The sequence below is a fragment of the Anolis carolinensis genome, chromosome 4 (genome assembly GCF_035594765.1).
Source record: "Anolis carolinensis isolate JA03-04 chromosome 4, rAnoCar3.1.pri, whole genome shotgun sequence".
Taxonomy (NCBI): domain Eukaryota; kingdom Metazoa; phylum Chordata; class Lepidosauria; order Squamata; family Dactyloidae; genus Anolis; species Anolis carolinensis.
In genome coordinates this window covers 76,823,228-76,842,921 of record NC_085844.1, presented here as the reverse complement: position 1 = coordinate 76,842,921, position 19,694 = coordinate 76,823,228, and the positions used below count along the sequence as shown (strand labels likewise).

The 19,694-nt window shown below is 39.7% G+C and overlaps 1 long non-coding RNA gene across 1 annotated transcript; it reads right to left on the bottom strand.

Annotated features, from left to right (window-relative positions):
- Positions 1 to 233: 233 nt before the first annotated feature.
- Positions 234 to 12,316, bottom strand: LOC103278567 (uncharacterized). Its single transcript, XR_506157.3, has 3 exons — positions 8,796 to 12,316; positions 2,529 to 2,678; positions 234 to 1,779 (listed from the first exon to the last, which is right to left on the bottom strand). It is a non-coding gene; the product is annotated as an uncharacterized LOC103278567 (long non-coding RNA).
- Between the last annotated feature and the right edge of the window lie 7,378 nt (positions 12,317 to 19,694).

Here is a 19,694-nt window from a genome sequence, read left to right as displayed (position 1 = left end):
CTATGTAATTTGATTTTTTTCCCCTGGGTTATAAATTAGTTCTATCATAAAACATGGGAAAAGTTTATTAAACTGCAAAAACTTTGTTTTTCCAGGATATCCCGCAGAACATTTTGCTATAGTTTTTCAATGAATATTGTATCGAGTTTCAACCAATTCAACATTGTTTGTGGTGGCCATAGAAACAAAATTTCCAGAGTATAACAACTACTTTCAAAGTAAGTACTGCACAATTAAACAGGAAATTTATTTATTTATTTATAGTATTTATATTCTGCCCTTCTCACCCCGAAGGGGACTCAGGGCAGATTACAATGTACACATATATGGCAAGCATTCAATGCCAACAGACAAACAACATATATAGACAGACACAGAGGCATTTTTTTTCCAGTTTCACGATTCCGGCCACAGGGGGAGCTGTTGCTTCACTGTCCACTAGTGGCTGTACTTCCTCATTCTTTTCCTCATGTTTTGCTGGCAGTTTTATGATGTTGTAAATTAGTTAAATTAGCCTCCCACATAAAGCGTACCTAAATTTCCCTACTTGATAGATGCAACTGTCTTTCGGGGCTGCATAGGTGAACAGCAAGCCGGGCTATTTAATGGTCGGGGGTTTAACCCGACCCGGGCTTCGAACTCATGACCTCTTGGTCAGTAGTGATTTATTGCAGCTGGTTACTAGCCAGCTGCGCCACAGCCCGGCCCACTTTCAAAACAGGAACAGAGCATTTTTCAAATTTTGTTACATAGCGTAATTCCATTATCATTACCATTGCCATTGTCATAATTTATTTATGTAGTGCCATCCATGTTCATGGTGCTTTACACAAGCAGTTTACAATTGTTAATCTGACACTTTCCCTACCTACACTTTAACAATTTAAGGCCCCTTCTACACTGCCATATAAAATCCAGATTATCTGCTTTGAACTGGATTATATGGCAGTGTAGATTCATATAATCCAGTTCAAAACAAATGATGTGGATTATCTGCTTTGATCATCTGGATTACATGCCAGTGTAGAAGGGGCCTAAAAAAAGATGCAACACACAAAGAAGCAAGGACAGCAATGAGGGAGGAGACTAAGTCCAGCAGATACTGGTGCCAGTTCCCTTCCTTTTACCAGTTTGTGGGTCCAGGCATGATGGAACAATGCCTAACTGTTCTCTCCCTCCGGAGATTGCAACATCAGCACCAGATGTGAATGCACCAGACCCCATCTTGAAAGGGGAAAGGCAATGGCAAACTGCCTCTGAGCATTTGTTGTCTATAAAAAAAATTCCTATGAGATTCATAGTTTTTCCTAAGATATATAAGCAACCTGAAAGAACATGTACATAAGGGATATAAAGCCTTTCTGATACAGGGCCACATTTGCAACTTACATTGTCTCAGAAAGTGGTCCACTTGCTGAAGCCAAGAGCCCATGAGAACCTGCTCAAGTTCTCTTATCACCCTAAGCAAACACCAGGTTAGAAGCTGAGATCAAACCAGTATTGAGCATTTTAAAGGCTTCCCATAATTATTTAAATGATACTAGAGATAAAATATAGAATCAGACTATGGAATGGCCAGAAAATGTGCACATATGCAAAAACTATCTTCCGGTGACAATAAAAAGAAAATACCTTTAATATGCCAGGGAATATATGCAAATGTGTGTCTTTCGAAGGAGATGTGTAAGGCTGGCAAAATGCCTACTACTGCCTAGATTTAAGATGACAGCATAAACAGCTAGCAGCAGCAGATAATTTATCAATGACTCATTTCGGCACCTAGGAGCAAAGCAGAAGATATATCTTAGTTATCTTACATGTTCATTTTGCCTTGTAATATTGAATACTGCAGAATTGGATCTTACTGCCTGAAACATACTACTGGAGGCAAAAAGAGAGGATTCATTTAATCCTCCCCTGTCCTCGCCATGCAAGCAATTCCCTACATATAGAAAAGTAGATTCCCTCTTCCAACATACATATTGTGTACAATGATATTTCCCCTCACCTTTAAGGAACGTGTAGCTGGGAGAAGTAAAACTCACAGGCAAGATTTACAACACTTGGGAGAAATGGTACAGAGTGGAAGGTTGGTGCTAGGGTTGGTCACCCCCATATCTACACAACATTCTGGTAGGCTTCCAAGGAGTACTAATAGATAGGTAATGATACATAGCAGATTCAACATGGTGCTAAGAAGAAATGTTCCACATGAAATTGCTGTAACAGGAGACATCATTTCCAATGACTCCAGGTCCTCCTGACATGTTGAAGCCAAGACAATTCTGGGAAAACTAAGGACCTTATTCCATGTAAGTCCCCCTTCCCCATTTTCTCTCCTTTTTCATATGTTGGCAAATGAGAGTCCCACAGAGGCCATCCCATGATGCATGGCTACTTCTGGTGGCTACCTGTGAGAATCCATCTTGCCAGCGTGCAATGATGAAGAAAAGACTGAAGAAAGAGGGGGAAAGTTGGAAGAAGATGGGGAAAGGACGTGGGATGGCTGGCCATCCCCGAAGACATACCTTGTCAGGGTAAGATGAGTCCCCACTCTTCCAAACGCTTTCCTTCACTTCCCTTCCATCCCTGGGATAACATCCTAAAATGCAGCATTCAGTTCATCTCTTTCACTCAATGCCAGTCTGGGCAACTCTTGGAAGAAAATGCTTAAATCCCTAAAATAGCAATGGTGGGAAACTTTCTGTGAAATAAAACTGGTAAATAAGAAAATATTCAGCAACATAGTCAATATCGAACACTTGAAAGAAGCAACAAAGAAGCACAAGAGAGTAGGGAAGGATAGCAAGGCTAACACAAGACATTTTGCTGTCTGGGATAAAGAAAGAATCCATGTCTCTTCTCATATTCTATCTATGATATCAGACTGTGTATGGGGAAATTCAATATTACAACTATCCTGCTGAAGATACATCACCTGCTATCATACCAGATTGCAGATTATTATTATTTTATACACAGCAAACAAGATAGATATGCTGGATTTTGTTTCACAAAATCACAAGTCGAACACTTCCCAAGTGTCTAGGACTGTGTGATGTATTTTCGGATGATGCATGCAGATCCCAGTAGGGTGGCCTTTTGCAGTTGACAGATCGTAATTTTGTCAATGTCTATTGTTTCCAAATGCCGGCTGAGATCTTTTGGCATGGCACCCAATGTGCCGATCACCACCTGCACTGGTTTCTGCCAGAGTCTTTGAAATTCAGTCTTAAGGTCCCGATAGCGGGGGTTTTTCCTGTTGTTTTTCGTCAATGCGACTGTCACCTGGGATGGCAACATCAATGATCCAAACCTTTTTCTTTTCCACAACTGTGACGTCTGGTATGTTGTGTTCCAGAACTTTGTCAATCTGGATCTTTGCGTGCTCATTTTCCAATATTTTTGCAGGTTTGTGATGATGATGATTATTATTATTATTATTATTATTATTTCTTGCCCACCTCTCCTCATCCAATTTAGACCAAATGTGCACAATCATTCAGTATTTACACTAAGCAATGGGAGATATGTGAATACCTCAACTGAAATGAAGGAAGAAAAAAATGTTTTGCCATACATATTTGATTTCCTACACATTAAACAGATAGTTTAGTTATGTACTTTAATTGTTGTTTTAATAATGTATGTCCTATTTGTTTGGTTTTAACTGTAACTGTTTATTTTAATATATGTGTGTACAGAATCGAATTGCTGCCTATTGCAGCCTTGAGTCTCCTTTGGGGTGAGATGGTTGGGGTACAAATATGGTAAATAAATAAATAAACAAACAAACAAATACCCTGTCTAAAAGTATGGAGTTGTCTCTTCAATGTTGGACTGGGGTGTGGTGCTAGGACATCCATGCGCATATACACACACACTGTAGATACCAAAAACCATGGCTGTTCAAGTCCTGTTATATCCAATAGCATAATAAATTGGTTTCCCTAATATAAAATAGCAACATCAAGGTGTACTTTTGGGGATTTGTTTGTTGGAGGACTTTCAGGCCATTGATGGTGGAACCTATGAATACATAGGGCTGACTGTGGTTCAATACTTTTGATAGTATATAACTGTTTTTCTGAAGACTGCTTGCATTCATATGAACCTGCCAAACCTTTAAGATCAGCTTCTGGATCAGTTTAGTCAATGGTGAAGTTGGTTTCTCATATTCCCAGTTTCTCTGTATGATTGTAAAAGCTGGATAGCGAAGAAAGCTGATAGGAAGAAAATCAAATTATTTGAAATGTGATGTTGGAGAAGAGTTTTATGGATACATTAGACTGCCAAAAAGACAGACGAAAGGATTTGAGAGCACATTGAGCCTGAATTTTCCTTAGAAATCAAAATGATCAAACTGAGGCTATCATATTTTGGCCATATCATGAGAATACATGGTTCATTAGAAAATGCAACAATGCTTGATAAAATAGGAGATTGTGGGAAAAGAATTATATTTCTGGTGGATAATTTTGGCCATAACATGAAATGACATGGTTTGTTAAAGAAAGATTATAATACTCAATAAAAATGGGAGAAAGTGGGGAGACTACATTATCAGTCGATAGACTCAATTAAGGAATAATAATAATAATAATAATAATAATAATAATAATAATAATAATAACGACAACAACAACAACAACAACAACAATCTGAAAATACATCACACAGTCTTAAACACTTGGGAAGATTTGTGATTTTGTGATATGAAATCCAACATATACACCTCGTTTGCTGAGTCATACTCTGTCTTTGTGACAATAATAATAATAATAATAATAATAATAATAATAATAATAATAATAATACACTTCATTTATATTCCGCTTTATCTCCTCAGAGGGACTCAGAGCAGATTACAGTACACATACAAGGCAAACATTCAGTGCCTTTTAATACAGTTAACAACTACATACAGTAGATAAACAAAGGTAAAGGTTTCCCTTTTTCATCTCTGGTGTCTGGAGGCGACACTCAACTCTGGTTATGGAGAGGTGCTGTTGTTCCATTTTTCCATGCCGAGGAGCCTGTTGTCTGTAGAATTCCCAGATCTTGATGCCAGCATGTCTGCATGGGACACCATTTTACCTTTCCGCAGAGATGGTACCTACTGATCTACTCGCATTGCATGCTTTCAAACTGCTAGGTTGGCAAAAACTAAGGAGCTCATCCTGACTCGCGGCTTTGAACTGCCAACCCTCTGGTCAGGAAGACTTAGTCACGAACTTTCAAAACCTGAGCAGAGGTTCCTCATTTACAAGGTCACCGTAGGTCCAGATCACATTGACAAAAAATAGAAATAAGAGAGAAGGAGAGCCTGTACCCGCTCAATTTTAATTTACATACTGGTTTAAATATCTTTGCATGTAGCTATTACAGCTCAGGGAGGGCTGTAGACATAAAGAAATTGTCCTCTCATTTTAACTGATTTTTCAAAGAAAGAAATGTAGAGGAACACATCAGCCACCATGGTCCCATAGGAGGCTAATGCAGCCCCCAACTAGCAGTTGCCCACCCTTGAATTACAGGCAGGACTTTCCAGAGGTGGCCCCATGTTTTGGAAAGTCCTTACCTCCGCACAGGGAAATGACACCTAGGCCAATGATTTTTAAACAGATGGTGATGACTGTTGTTTTTGCTATTTCTTTAAAATATTGTTAACTGATACTGTATTTTACTGTTCTACATTTCATGATTGCTGTATTAATTTTGTCATGTTTTTCTATATTGTTTCTCTATATTTATGCCATTTTTCGAGAATAATTTTCTTTAATTGTCGCTAAAAGCTTTAACAGTGCAATGCTACGTGTCTCCTTGGATGTGAGTCACGCTGAATTCACTGAAATGTATTCCCAGGAGCGGGTATTGGACTGCAGACTTCAGTGCTGTTTGTGGTTAACATATTTGTGTTTTATGATTTGTAATAGGTTATAAATATGCCTTTTAACATTTTTAATACACTGAGGGTTGAGAAAGTTAAAGGCAACCTATACATGCCGAAACAGATAAAGATAAATCTGTGCTGTGCACATAACATTGACATAAACAAGTAAATATTTGGGGAAATTAGCTAACAGTTGATTTTATTTCTTTTTGCTTGTAACAATAGGGCAAAGTTGGTGTTACTCTAAAGTCAAAACAGATATTAAATAGATCGAATATATTTTGTTTCAGATTTTAAAAAATAATGCTGAAGAATATCAGCAACTCTTCATTTTTGATTAAGTGCTAAACCACATTGCAAATGTTACTGCTGCCTCTATCTGAAATCATATAACTTTATCATTGGAAATGTTACAGTAATACAAGGCTGCAACATTATAGGCCCCATCTACTCTGACCATTTATTGCATTTTCTAACTGGTATTGGAGAAAGTGGTTTCACTGTGCAGATGAAATCCTGGAAGCAGTTTACACAAATCATGCCGCCGCAAGTCCCTTCAGGGAGATGGAGGCGAGATATAAAAATAAAGTTATTATTTGAAACACAACAAGATGAGTCCACAGCAGACACTCTGCTGGCTGTTGAATTGGATTACACGTCGGACACTTCCCAAGTGTCTAGGACGGTGTGATGTATCGGCGAATAATGCGAGCAGATCCCAGTAAGGTGGCCTTCTGAAGCTGGCAGATGGTAATTTTGTCAGTGCCAATTGTGTTTAAGTGCAGGCCAAGGCCTTTAGGCACTGCACCCAGTGTGCTGATCACCACTGGGACCACCTTGACTGGCTTGTGCCAGAGTCTTTGAAGTTCAATCTTTAAACCCCCATATCGTGTCAACTTTTCCAGTTGTTTCTCCTCAATCCTGCTGTCACCTGGGATTGCAACATCGACAATCCATACTTTGTCTTTTAACACAACCGTGAGGTCAGGAGTATTGTGCTCCAAAACCCTGTCTGTCTGAATTCAGAAGTCCCAGAGTAGCTTGACATGCTCATTATCTGTAACTTTTTCCGGCTTGTGATCCCACCAGTTCTTTGTCACAGGCAGATGGTATTTGTAACACAAGTTCCAATGAATCATTTGAGCAATGGTGTTATGCCTCTGCTTGTAGTTTGTCTGTGCTATCTTCTTGCAGCAGCTGAGGACATGATCTATTGTTTCATCTGCTTCCTTGCAGTGTCTACATTTGGGATCTGTTGTCGACTTTTCAATTTTGGCTTTGATGACATTGGTTCTAATGGCTTGTTCTTGGGCTGCCAGAATCAGGCCCTCCGTCTCCTTTTTCAAAGTTCCATTTGTGAGCTTTAGCCATGTTTTTTTCTTTTCTTCTTCTTCTTCTTCTTCTTCTTCTTCTTCTTCTTCTTCTTCTTCTTATTATTATTATTATGACGCACTGATGCACATTAGAGATGATGACAGGCGGACAAATGTCAGCGTGCTTGAGGAAGCAAAGACCACCAGCATTGTAGCAATGCTCCTACGCCATCAACTCCGCTGGACTGGCCACATCGTCCGAATGCCCCATCACCATCTCCCAAAGCAGCTACTCTACTCCGAACTCAAGAACGGGAAATGTAATGTTGGTGGGCAGGAAAAGAGATTTAAAGATGGGCTTAAAGCCAACCTTAAAAACTGTGGCATAGACACTGGGAACTGGGAAGCCCTGGCCCTTGAGCGCTCTAACTGGAGGTCAGCTGTGACCAGCAGTGCTGTGGAGTTCGAAGAGGCACGAATGGAGGGCTTAAGGGAGAAATGTGCTAAGAGGAAGGCCCATCAAGCCAACCCTGACCGAGACCGCCTTCCACCTGGAAACCGATGTCCTCACTGCGGGAGAACATGCAGATCAAGAATAGGTCTCTTCAGCCATCTACGGATCCATCCCCAAGATAACAGAAATGGACGACCATCATCCTCAAACTACAAGGGATTGCCTAAGTAAAGTAAGCACATTAGAGACTTTCTTTCATGCACTTTAGTGAGTTTGTTGTCTGGATGCTGCAGTTTAAAGCTGGCTTTGAACTGCATTGAATGATCAGTGTAGATGGGCCGTAAACTCCCCAATAAAACATCTTATTTCTTCAAATAGCTAGTGAAGATTCTGCCTTTGAGGAAAGCAATGTGTGATTGTAATCCGCAAGACAGGGTGAGCTCCTGTCTGTCAGCTCTAGCTTGCGGGGTCATGAGAAAAGCCTCCTGGCACATCCGGGCATCCCCTGGGCAAAGTCTCTGTAGAAAGCCAATTCTCTCACACCAGAAGCGTCCTGCAGTATGTTCTCAAGTCGCTTCTGACACGATAAAAAATCACCTATTTAAAACATACTGAGTTTTTTTTTAAAATTAAATGACATACTTTAATTTGGTGGTGTAGTTTTTTTATTGCTGCTTTCGTGGTTTTTCTTACATTTCCAAAAGGAGGAATGATTTTCATTGTTTTGGAAAAATTATTGGTTTGGTTAAGCCTTGACATTAAGGCATCACAGAAATGTTTTCAAATAAATAAGAAACAAAATAAATGCAGCACACACATTCTGAACTCCAATAGAAGCATGGAAATAGCAAGCCCTATTAAACGTGTCACACACAAAACAAAGGAAAGTGAGTGTGGGTCAAAGGAAAGCCAAGGAAATTGAGGAGGAGGACAATAGCAAGTGGATGTAGAATATGTGTTTCATTCCTTGTCTGCCTCCTTAAGTCTATTCCTGTTGGCTTCTCTCCCCACCCCTTCCTACTTTATGGGATAAGTACAGGCGCAAAAGGGTGTGTTCTTTCAGGTTTATAGCCTTGACTAATGGAATTGCTCTAAATAACATTTTGATCTTGTAAGGTCACCGAGAGTACTATACCTTTCCTTTAATGGTTCAGGTCTGGACTAAACATTTCCCAGAATTGAGATGGTAATGAAGTCATTAGTTTCTTCCTACTTGAGGCTCTGGTTTAAAAAGAGAATTCTATGGGCAGAGCCTGAGTGAGCCTTTTTTATGCAGCTCATACCCAGCTGAGCTATAACACCTGTTACATTTTCCCAGGAGCTGCAGCGACAGACTTCTCCCAATCTATTTGCTCTTCGTATTCTTTGGCCGCAGCCGGACAAAAGCTGAGCAACTGTGCTTTCTAAGGCAACGTTAATTGAAAAAATTCTGACCAGTGCAAACGTCCCTAATAAGGCCTTGTTGGTTGTTCCTTCATTGCCTTTCATGAAACGAGCACTTTGCAAAACTCAAACTCTTTTTTCCTTGTCGTTCTTCTGAATTTAGACAGAAAAGCAAAGAAGCAAGAAGGATTAAAAACACTGACATTTAGGATACTATCCAAAGTTGTGTTGTCCTAAGGTTTGGGAACTTAGATGGGATTTTAGCATATAAGAGCTCCAGGAAAAGACAAGAATAAAAAGTATATGATTGCTTTGTTGTAGTCACTGAGTAATGGAATGCAGATCAACACAAAACAAAATTAGAACTACAGGTTTGGTATGGTTGGCAACTTGCCATACGCATCATTGAATGTTAGAAAAATAATAGTTCTAAAATGTTTTCTAGGAAGCTAGAAATTAGTGTGATGACACATCTTAATAACTAGAGAGGTGGTTACTAGAGGTGTGCATTCGTATAGAATTGCTGTTCGTTTTGTGTAGTTTCATAGGTGTCATCTCATTTTCGTATTTGTTTCCCACTAACGAAAATGGGCTGCCTATACAACATGAATTTTTGTCTGGCTTACGAAAAAAACTAAAATTTTTGGACCATTGGCTGCAATGGGAGGCCTTCTGAGGCTCATCCCCCCCCCCCCGGCGCGGGTTTTTGGGCTGGAGGGGTGAAAAATGCCACACATGGAAGGCATTTCGACATCAGATGTACTTGGGAGGCACTGCTCTCCCAGACTCAGCTTAGGGTGCCAGAATAGCTGCTGCTCTTAATATTAATATAAATATTATTATCAAGACCCATTGATCCACATCAAATGTAATTGGGAAGCACTGCTCTCCCGGACCCAGACTCAACTTAGGGTGCCAGAATAACTGCTGTTCTTAATATTAATATAAATATTATTATCAAGACCCATTGATCCACATCAAATGTAATTGGGAGGCACTGCTCTCTCGGACCCAGACTCAGCTTAGGGTGCCAGAATAACTGCTGTTCTTAATATTAATATAAATATTATTATCAAGACCCATTGATCCACATCAAATGTAATTGGGAGGCACTGCTCTCTCGGACCCAGACTCAGCTTAGGGTGCCAGAATAGCTGCTGCTCTTAATATTAATATAAATATTATTATCAAGACCCATTGATCCACATCAAATGTAATTGGGAGGCACTGCTCTCCCAGACCCAGACTCAGCTTAGGGTGCCAGAATAACTGCTGTTCTTAATATTAATATAAATATTATCAAGACCCATTGATCCACATCAAATGTAATTGGGAGGCACTGCTCTCCCAGACCCAGACTCAACTTAGGGTGCCAGACTAACTGCTGTTCTTAATATTAATATAAATATTATCAAGACCCATTGATCCACATCAAATGTAATTGGGAGGCACTGCTCTCCCAGACCCAGACTCAGTTTAGGGTCCCAGAATAACTGTTGTTCTTATTATTGATATAAATATTGTCATCAAGACCCATTGATCCACATTGGATGTAATTGGGAGGCACTCCTCTCTCAGACTCATCTTAGGGTACCAGAGCAACTATCATTATTTATATTAATGTAATTATTAATACTCATTAGTACACATCAGCTGTAATGAGAAAGCAGCCCTCTGACAGTATCTGCTTATTGTTACAGGGCCGAAACGAAAGGAAACAAGAAGCAAGCACAATGATTGTGCGGCTTTTATTTTTGTGTTGCCTCTCGTTTCCTACGAAAATGTAATCATTTGTTTTGTGTAGACTAACGGTCGAAACGAAGTGATAGCAAAAAGGAAATGAAGGAATTTTTTTCGCACACACCTCTAGTGATTACAAATTTGATCTGTGTTGTGAATCTAATGCTGTGGCTCTGAATGGCAATAATTTAAAGCTCACTTCCTCAACTTGACATTGAGATCTGACTGTTGCTTTATATGCCTTCAAGTTGACTCTGATTGATGGCAACCCTATCACAGGTTCCAAGGATTAGCTCTTGGCTTCTTGGTCTATTTTTTAAATCTATTGGTTAAAAACAATAAACTATCAATTGATAGTAAAATAAAAATCCCTTTATTCAGTTACACTTACTAAAGCACCAATTGTTGGAATTAATCATTATGCAAACTGCCTCATGCATGTATGACTTCCTAACTAATTTTTCCCTCATTTGTATTGAGTGGTTTCTTTTGGAATAATTAGTACTTTCACTGAAATCTTGCACAAAACCACAATTTAATTAGAAACAAAACAGTAATTTTCCTTACAAAAGACACTGTTTGTCTTGAAAACTTCCTGTGTGGTCACAGTTAGATTCAACCTTGAAGAAAATCTGGATATGGTATTCTTTATTTGTGATCAGAAATCCCTATCACACTCAAAAATGCTGAACATTTATTATATTCCATATAAAGTTATCCTCAATTTCATGAATCCTGATACTTTTGGTCATGCCACTCTTGAAAACTTCTCCTGCTTTTTCTCACTCACTCAGTCTCCCCCTCTCCATTTTTCATCCTGTTTTCATCCTTGCCTTACCTCTTTCAAACCCTTCTATAATTCCTGTAATGCGAGCAAGGTCCATGTTTCTATTGCTGTCCACTTCTGGTATCTTCTTTCCTTCATCCTTTTCTGATCCATAGCTCCTCTCTGCCATGTATGTGCAATATGTCTTTCTTTCTGTGTGTGTGTGAGTGTGTTCCTTTTTTTCAATACCTATCTTGTCCCTCTTGTCCTTCCATCCAGTATCTTTTTAATCTACCTTTTCACCGCTTATCTTTTGTCCATCTAAGTCAGTGGTTACATCTGTATTTCTAAGCCAAAGAGCTGGCGTTCTTCGTAGACACCTCCAAGGTCATGTGGCTGGCATGGCTGCATAGAGAGCCGTTACCTTCACGCTGGAGCAGTACCTATTGATTTACTCACATTTGCATGTTTTTGAACTGCTAGGTTGGCAGAAGCTGGGATTAACAGCTTATCCTGCTCCTCGGATTCGAACCGGTGTGACAATATATCAAAAGAAAATATTACAGTACAGCCTCCTGCATCTGCAGGAAATATGTTCTCGGGCTTCCCATGGACATGCAAAACTATGGGTAATAACAAGCCCTACTGAAATGAACTACTTCTGATCCAAACTTACCATGGAGTTGCACTAAAGGACCTAGGAAATACCCAGAGAGTACATATTCTATCAAATGCGAGTAAGTGAAATTATGGGTCTTGTGGATATGGAAATCATACTCTATCTGCCATGTTGGTCCTGGAATAAAAATGCTGTAGAATTTCACAAAACCTGAAATGTAACATATTGCTTCTAATACGTTACTTTGTTGACTAGTTCCTTTTGGCAGAAATAAGTTGGAACAATATCACTGTTTTGCTTGTAATGTTTAGGACTGTAATTCACTACTAGTAGTCAGTGAATTTACTAAATACGGGGTGTGTCCCCACTCAATATGAGCAATGGAAAGGAGGGGAAGAAGTATTTGATGGTGGTTGTTCTTGTGCCGTCTCTTTGTAGGGTGCAATTATTTAGTGCAGTGGTTCTCAACCTGGGGTCCCCAGATGGTTTGACCTACAACTCCCAGAAATCCCATCCAGTTTACTAGCTGTTAGGGTTTCTGGGAGTTAAAGGCCAAAAACATCTGGGGACCCCAAATTGAGAACTACTGACTTAGTGTGATGTGGTGAGAGATCAATCCCTGCAAAAATCAGAAGACAAACATTTAATACAAACTAGTAACATAATGCATACAAGAGAAGAGTTTTATGCTTAGTTATGCATGTTTCTGGATTTTGTGTATTTAACCATTACTCTTCATTTAACATCATTGCTCTGTATGGATTTATTCAACGTTAATTTGACATTAACCTTTTTAAATTGTAAGGGACCAGAGAGGTCAGATTCTTTCAGTGTTTGCCAGAGATTATTATGCAAATATCCTGCCTTGGCTTATAATAGTACCGCTTGGCCTGGTGAATGCAAATGCAAAGAGGATGAAATGTATGAGTGAAGAGGATCAGTGACTATGGCTGGAGTGTCTGTTGAAAGAAACAACATAAAGGATTAGAACATGTGAATCTGTAGATTTAGAAAGCCCATGAATGAATAGAACATCAAATTCCATTGTTTATATACATACTAGCCTGGGGACCCAGCGGTGCCCAGGTTATTTGAAAAGGCATTGTTTGTTTTAGGGTGTTAGATCATATCAATTTGGTAATTTGTAATGCTATTTATTAGAAAGAAGCCAATCTTTCCTGTTGTTTTTATGAGTGCTCCCATTAGAAAATGCATAAGGATGTGGGTGAACTGCAATTCCCAAAATTGTGGGTCAATCAACCCAAACCCCACCAGTATAACAAAGTTGGCTATGTTGGGTCTGTGTACCAAGTTTCGTCCAGATCCAACATCTGCTGCTTTCAGTGCTCTCGGGATAAGGGTGAATTATAACTCTCTGGTGCCAAGGTCAATCACCCCCAAAGTCCACCAGTATGCAAAGCTGGCAGCGTTAGGTCTGTGTGCCAAGTTCGTTCCAGGTCCATTGTTGGTGGGGTTCAGAGGGTTCACGGAACACAGGTGAACTATAACTCTCAGAGTTAAAGGTCAGTCATCTCCAAAGTCCACCAGTATTCCCAGATGGCCATGTTGGGTCTGTTTGGTCCAGATCCATTATGAGATGGGTTCAGTGTTCTCAATATGGGTGAACTTTAACTCCTGGATGCCAAGGTCCATCACCCCCAAACGCTGCCAGTATGTAAAGTTGACCGTGTTGGGTCTGTGTGCCAAGTTAGTTCAGGTGCATTGTTGGTTGGGTTCAGAGTGCTCTTAGATTGCAGGTGAACTACACATCCCGGTCCTTACAACTCCTATAAATCATGGTGAATTCTCCCCAAACCTCTCCAGTATGTTCAGCTGCTGATCAATTCCTCTGTTTTCTATGTGCCATAGGAAAGGGTTAAGGGAGAGGCAGTGGGTGGGGTCATGCAAATAGAGAGAGAAAGCAACACTGGGATGTGCTTGCTGTAACCTGCAATGTCCTGGGAGGGAGTGACTTGGTGGCTCCTCGGCTCTGGGAACTATAGCCTGTTTGTGGAGGCCGGAGGCAGTCTGTGTGAGCACACACCTGTGCCAAATACACACATACAGTTTTTCACTTTTATTATATGTATATATTTTGCTACAAAAGGTAAGACAACCACCTTTCCTGTTCCACAATCAGAAGCTGATTGGACTGCCAGTTGAATATTGACAATAGAAGAGAATCTCTCTACCAAATCGGGGAGCAGCAAGCGAGCGTAAGCCCTGTGGCACAAACAACTTGTATTCTTTAACAGAAGTGAATAGAGGGACAGCCAAGGGGCTGCCTTTCCTGTTGCTGTTCCATTCTGCCCAATGGTAGGACTGGCCCTGACAACAGTAAAAAGCTTCAATGTGTTCTCTCATAAATAACCACATCACATTCCTTTGTGGCTTCCATTGTATTCACTATATTAATGTCATAAAGTGAAAGCTGCCAATTGCCCCAACAGGCTCAAATTAAACAAAACCACTGTGATTTTTTATTGTACACACCTGTGCACGGTTCAAATGAAGAAGGAAAGGTTACAATGAGTGAAAGAATTAGAAAGGTGCAGCAAGAATCAATGCCATATTCTTAGGGCCCTTCAATACAGCCATATAACCCAGAATATCAAGGCAGAAAATCATGCAATATCTCCTTTGAACTGGGTTATCTGAGTCCACATTGCAATATATTCTAGTTCAAAGCAGAAAACATGGGATTTTATTCAGATGTGTGGAAGGAGCCATAGAGATCATGACAAATGTATAGTAATCCAAACATTCAAAAATCAAATTTATAGATGCTTCTGTATAGAGTTATAACATAAGATATAGTGAAACTACAGTAGACCCCGCACTTTCACTAATTTTAGGTTACTACAGAAGTGGAAAAGCCATTTTTTAAAAAAACAACAACAATTTAACCTGTGAGAAGAACTTTCCACTAATCTTTAGGTCTTCCAGCATGGCTCTATGGTCAACTGTTACTGGAGGTTGATGACAGAGTTGCACTGAGGGACATGAACATTCCTAGAGGGAACATATTAATCAATTCTGCAAATAACACAAGCCAATAAGTATTTTTCATCAGATATAATTTTAGGTCTTTCTGTTAGAGTTTTTTTTGCAATGAATTCAGATCTCTGTTTATTTTTTCTCTATCACATGTAGTTTTTGCGATGAGGCTAATTGAATAATTAATGCATTTATGCACTGATACCAATTAGATTCTATTGATATCATCTTCTGTCGGAATTTAAAAACATCGATGTTTCGGTGTGCTTTTGAGTGAAGAAGCCACCAGCTATGTATCTAGCCATGTACCTGTTTACAAAATTGTTCTGCACTTTATCATTGCCCCTCATTTTATAGGTTTTAGTATTTTAACGTGACCAGCTCCATGTCCTCCTTGCTTGTCCTATCTTTTTCATCAACCTTATCCAGAGTTTTTGCACAAATCACCCTCTATACGTAGCAATTGATGTCTAGGTTTTAAATTTCATTATGTTATGTTGTTGTATAATTATGTTGTTATATTATTTTTTAAACTGTATGTTAACTTATGATGCTGGTTGTTTGTCTCATGTAAGCCACCTCGAGTCCCATCGGGGAGATGGAGATGGGGTATAAAAATAAAGTTATTATTATAATATTATTATATCAGTGTGTAAATGTATTAATTATTCAGTTAGACCCATCACAAATACGACATGTGATAGAGAAAAAATAAACACAGATCTGAATCCAGAGCAAAAAAATATAAAAATTACCTAAAATTGTATCTGATGAAAAATATTTGTTGGCTTGTGTTGACGTGATGGGGAAAAAATATATATATATTTAAAATCAGCATAAAAATATTTAAACTGTGCTACTCACATTTCTGATTATTACAAAAAGTTTGATATTGTTGGCTTGTGTAATCAGATTCACAAAAGTTAAATCTCCCAATGTGGAGGGCCAACTTCCTCATGGGAAGGAGGATTGAGAAAAAAGGAGGGTTTGATGTCTCTCTAATTCATTCCAGTGAATTAAAGCCAGGCAGATTTTACTTATATGTGGGAGTGGAGCGATATTCTCTTGGATTTAGACTTTATCTCGATGCTGTACCCACACTAGTTAAAATAAAAAGAAAGCACAGAAAGGAAAAGAGCAGCTCTGTCCATCCCTGCAAAGCAAGAACATGTGTCACCTACAATTCTCCTTCATATCTCACATTCCTTAATAGTAGCAGTTGTGCATGATTTTTAAGGTGGGAAAAACATCCTGGGCATTTTTTTTTTTAGAATGATGTGTTTTGTTTTGCTTCAGTGCCCCAGGGAAAGGCCTCCAATACAGAACCATTGCTTTGAAGGGCCTCCAGTACAGAGGCATTGCTTTTACAAATGCATCCCTTTCCTTCCCTCTCTTTCTCTCCCCTTTAAAAAAAAAGAGAAAAGAAAAGAAAATCCAAATTCCTCATTTGTTTAGCTTGAAATCCTCTACACATTCCCACAAACTACTTCCTTTTCTCTCCCCGCTTTTTTCTATGGTCAAACTCCCTCCTTGGCCCCCTCCTCTGTCCCTCTCTCTTCTTTTAATGAAGAGAAGTTCAGAGAGTTTCTCTTCTCAACCCCCCCCCCCCCTTTCCCCTCTCTTTTTTGAACCCCCATGAATAGATGGCAGGCACCTGGGAGTTATGAATTTTAAAGTGATCATTTTCTTTCAGCCCATCGGGGACAAAAGGGATCTCCTTTTGACTCAGTTTCACAGCTTTGAGAGTCTCTCAGATCAGCCACATTCCAATCAGATTGGAGTCAGATCAGAGCTGTGTTGGACCGCATCAAGGTCTCTCACAGAAAGACGAGGAGCAGATGGCCAACAGGGAGTTCTCCTCCCCTTTTCAGGCCGCAATGGACAGCAATGTGGGAAAGCATTCCCCCAGCATTGCCTATTGAGCGCTGAATAGGACCACCACATGCCACCAGCCTGTAGGTATGAACCTCTGTTAACAGATGGTGAGATCATTATGAGCAATTAATTCCTTTAATGTATCAGTGGGAACATGCTGGAAAGGATGAGGCAGGCACAGACTGAATAGTCAGTCTCTCTCTCCTAGGGGAGCGCAGCCACTGCTGTTAGCCCACCACTGAAGGATGGGAGCTTTCTTCCAAGGGCTCCTAAGAGTACACTGGGAACTGCCATTAGCATGTACGACTTCAGGACTGAACATGGTTTTTATTAGCTAATAGGCTCTTCCTTTCTTGATCTGCTTGATTACTTACAGATTTCAGTTTCCCCCAGAGGCCATTTATAATCACATAAACAACTCAAAAACTGTGCGATGAAAGGGGGAGGTAATCAAAATGTAGTACTAACATCAAAGATATCATGCAAAAACAACTTAAAGCTCTTATTTCCCTTCTTATTCTTTTTTAAAAAAATTAATAAGAGATGTTTATTTGCCCAAAAATAAGACCATGTCTTCTATTAATTTTTGCTCCCAAAGATGCACTAGGTCTTATTTTCAGGGGATGTCTTATTTTTCCATGAAGAAGAATTCACACTTATTGTTATTGGGGCCGGGCTGTGGCGCAGCTGGCTAGTAACCAGCTGCTATAAATCACTACTGACCGAGAGGTCATGAGTTCGAAGCCCGGGTCGGGTTAAGCCTCTGACCATAAAAAAATATATATATAGCCCCGGCTTGATGTTGACCTAGCAGCCCTGAAAGACAGTTGCATCTGTCAAGTAGGGAAAAATTAGGTACGCTTTATGCGGGAGGCTAATTTAACTAATCTACAACACCATAAAACTGCTCGCGAGGAAAAGAATGAGGAAGAACAGCCACCAATGGACGGTGAAGCAACAGCTCCCCCTGTGGCCGGAATCGTGAAGCTGGAAAGATGTTTAAAAAAATGCCTCTGAGTCTGTCTAAAACTGAATGTTGTTTGTCTGTTGGCATTGAATGTTTGCCATATATGTGTTCATTGTAATCCGCCCTGAGTCCCCTTCGGGGTGAGAAGGGCGGAATATAAATACTGTAAATAAATAAATAAATTGTTGAACAAAATATGAACATTTATTACCCTGTTTCCCCTAAAATAAGACATCCCCAGAAAATAAGACCTAGTAGAGGTTTTGCTGAATTGCTAAATATAAGGCCTCCCCTGAAAGTAAGACCTAGCGTAGTTTTTGTTTGGAAGCATGCCCAATGAACAGAACACCAGAGCATGCAGGATCTGTAAATGTACGTACCATAAACTGTTGTACATGGAAATATTGGTAATAACAAGAAATTCTTGATAGGATTCACAGTTTGTCTGGTTATGCTGGTTTGTGATGACAACTACTGTACAGTATATAATAAATGTTCATTGTTTTTTTGTTCAACAATAAATGTGAATTCTTCTTCATGGAAAAATAAGACATCCCCTGAAAATAAGACCTAGCACATATCTGGGAGCAAAAATTAATATGACACTGTCTTATTTTCGGGGAAACACGGTATATACAGTAAAGTTGTTGTTATCACAAACCAGCATAACCAGACAAACTGTGAATCCTATCAAGAATTTCTTGTTACTACCATTATTTTCATGTACAACCATCTATGGTACAGTATGTACATTTACCACTCCTGTATGCTCTGGTGTTCTGTTTGGCGGGCATGCTTCCAAACAAAAACTTTGCTAGGTCTTACTTTCAGGAGATGTCTTATTTTCAGGGAAACAGGGTAGCTGTTTTGAAATCCCAGCCAGTTTACCAGCTGAAAATGAACAAAATTTGGCTACAAGTATTAAAAAAAACTCAAAAATCAGAACAGTAGATGGGAAGCAACACTCTGAGGGCAGAGGAGCTCCAGGGATGGCTAATGACTCTAAACAAAGGATGCCCTCCAGGCAAGAGACAAACCTTTCCAATGCTAATTAAGGTGATTAACTGCAACATTCACGCTGACTTCCAACTGACAAAGAACTCTTCTCACACCCTGGACTCTCCATAGATATATATTAACCTTCCTTGCCTAGTTTCTCCATGTCTCACAACCTCTGAAGATGCCTGCCATAGATGTGGGCAAAACATCAGGAGGGAATACTTCTAGAACATGGCCATACAGCCCAGAATACATACAACAACCCAGCCAGGTTACTTTGGCATATGAACCAGAAATCACACAAATCTTTTTATTCCAGATTATCTGGCAGTACGGACTCATATAATCCAGTTTAAAGCAGAAAACTTAGGTTCACATCCTGGGATATAGGGTCTGTCTGGAAGGGCCCTCAGCATGCTTACCTAAACATGAGCACAAGAAGATGGATCAAATTACAACTGTTATCTAACCCAGTGTTCAGCAGCAATTTCTGACTGATAGTAACCAACTGAATGCCTCCTGAAAGCACACAAGCAAGGCATAGAGGCCATAACTCTTTCATAGTTTCAGATTTAGAATATTTTTGCATGGATTTAATCTAGAGTTTCTTAGCCTTTCAGACCTTTCTTGGTCTTTCAGGTGTTGTGAGACCTCAACTCTTACATATTCTGGCCAATATCGCCTACAG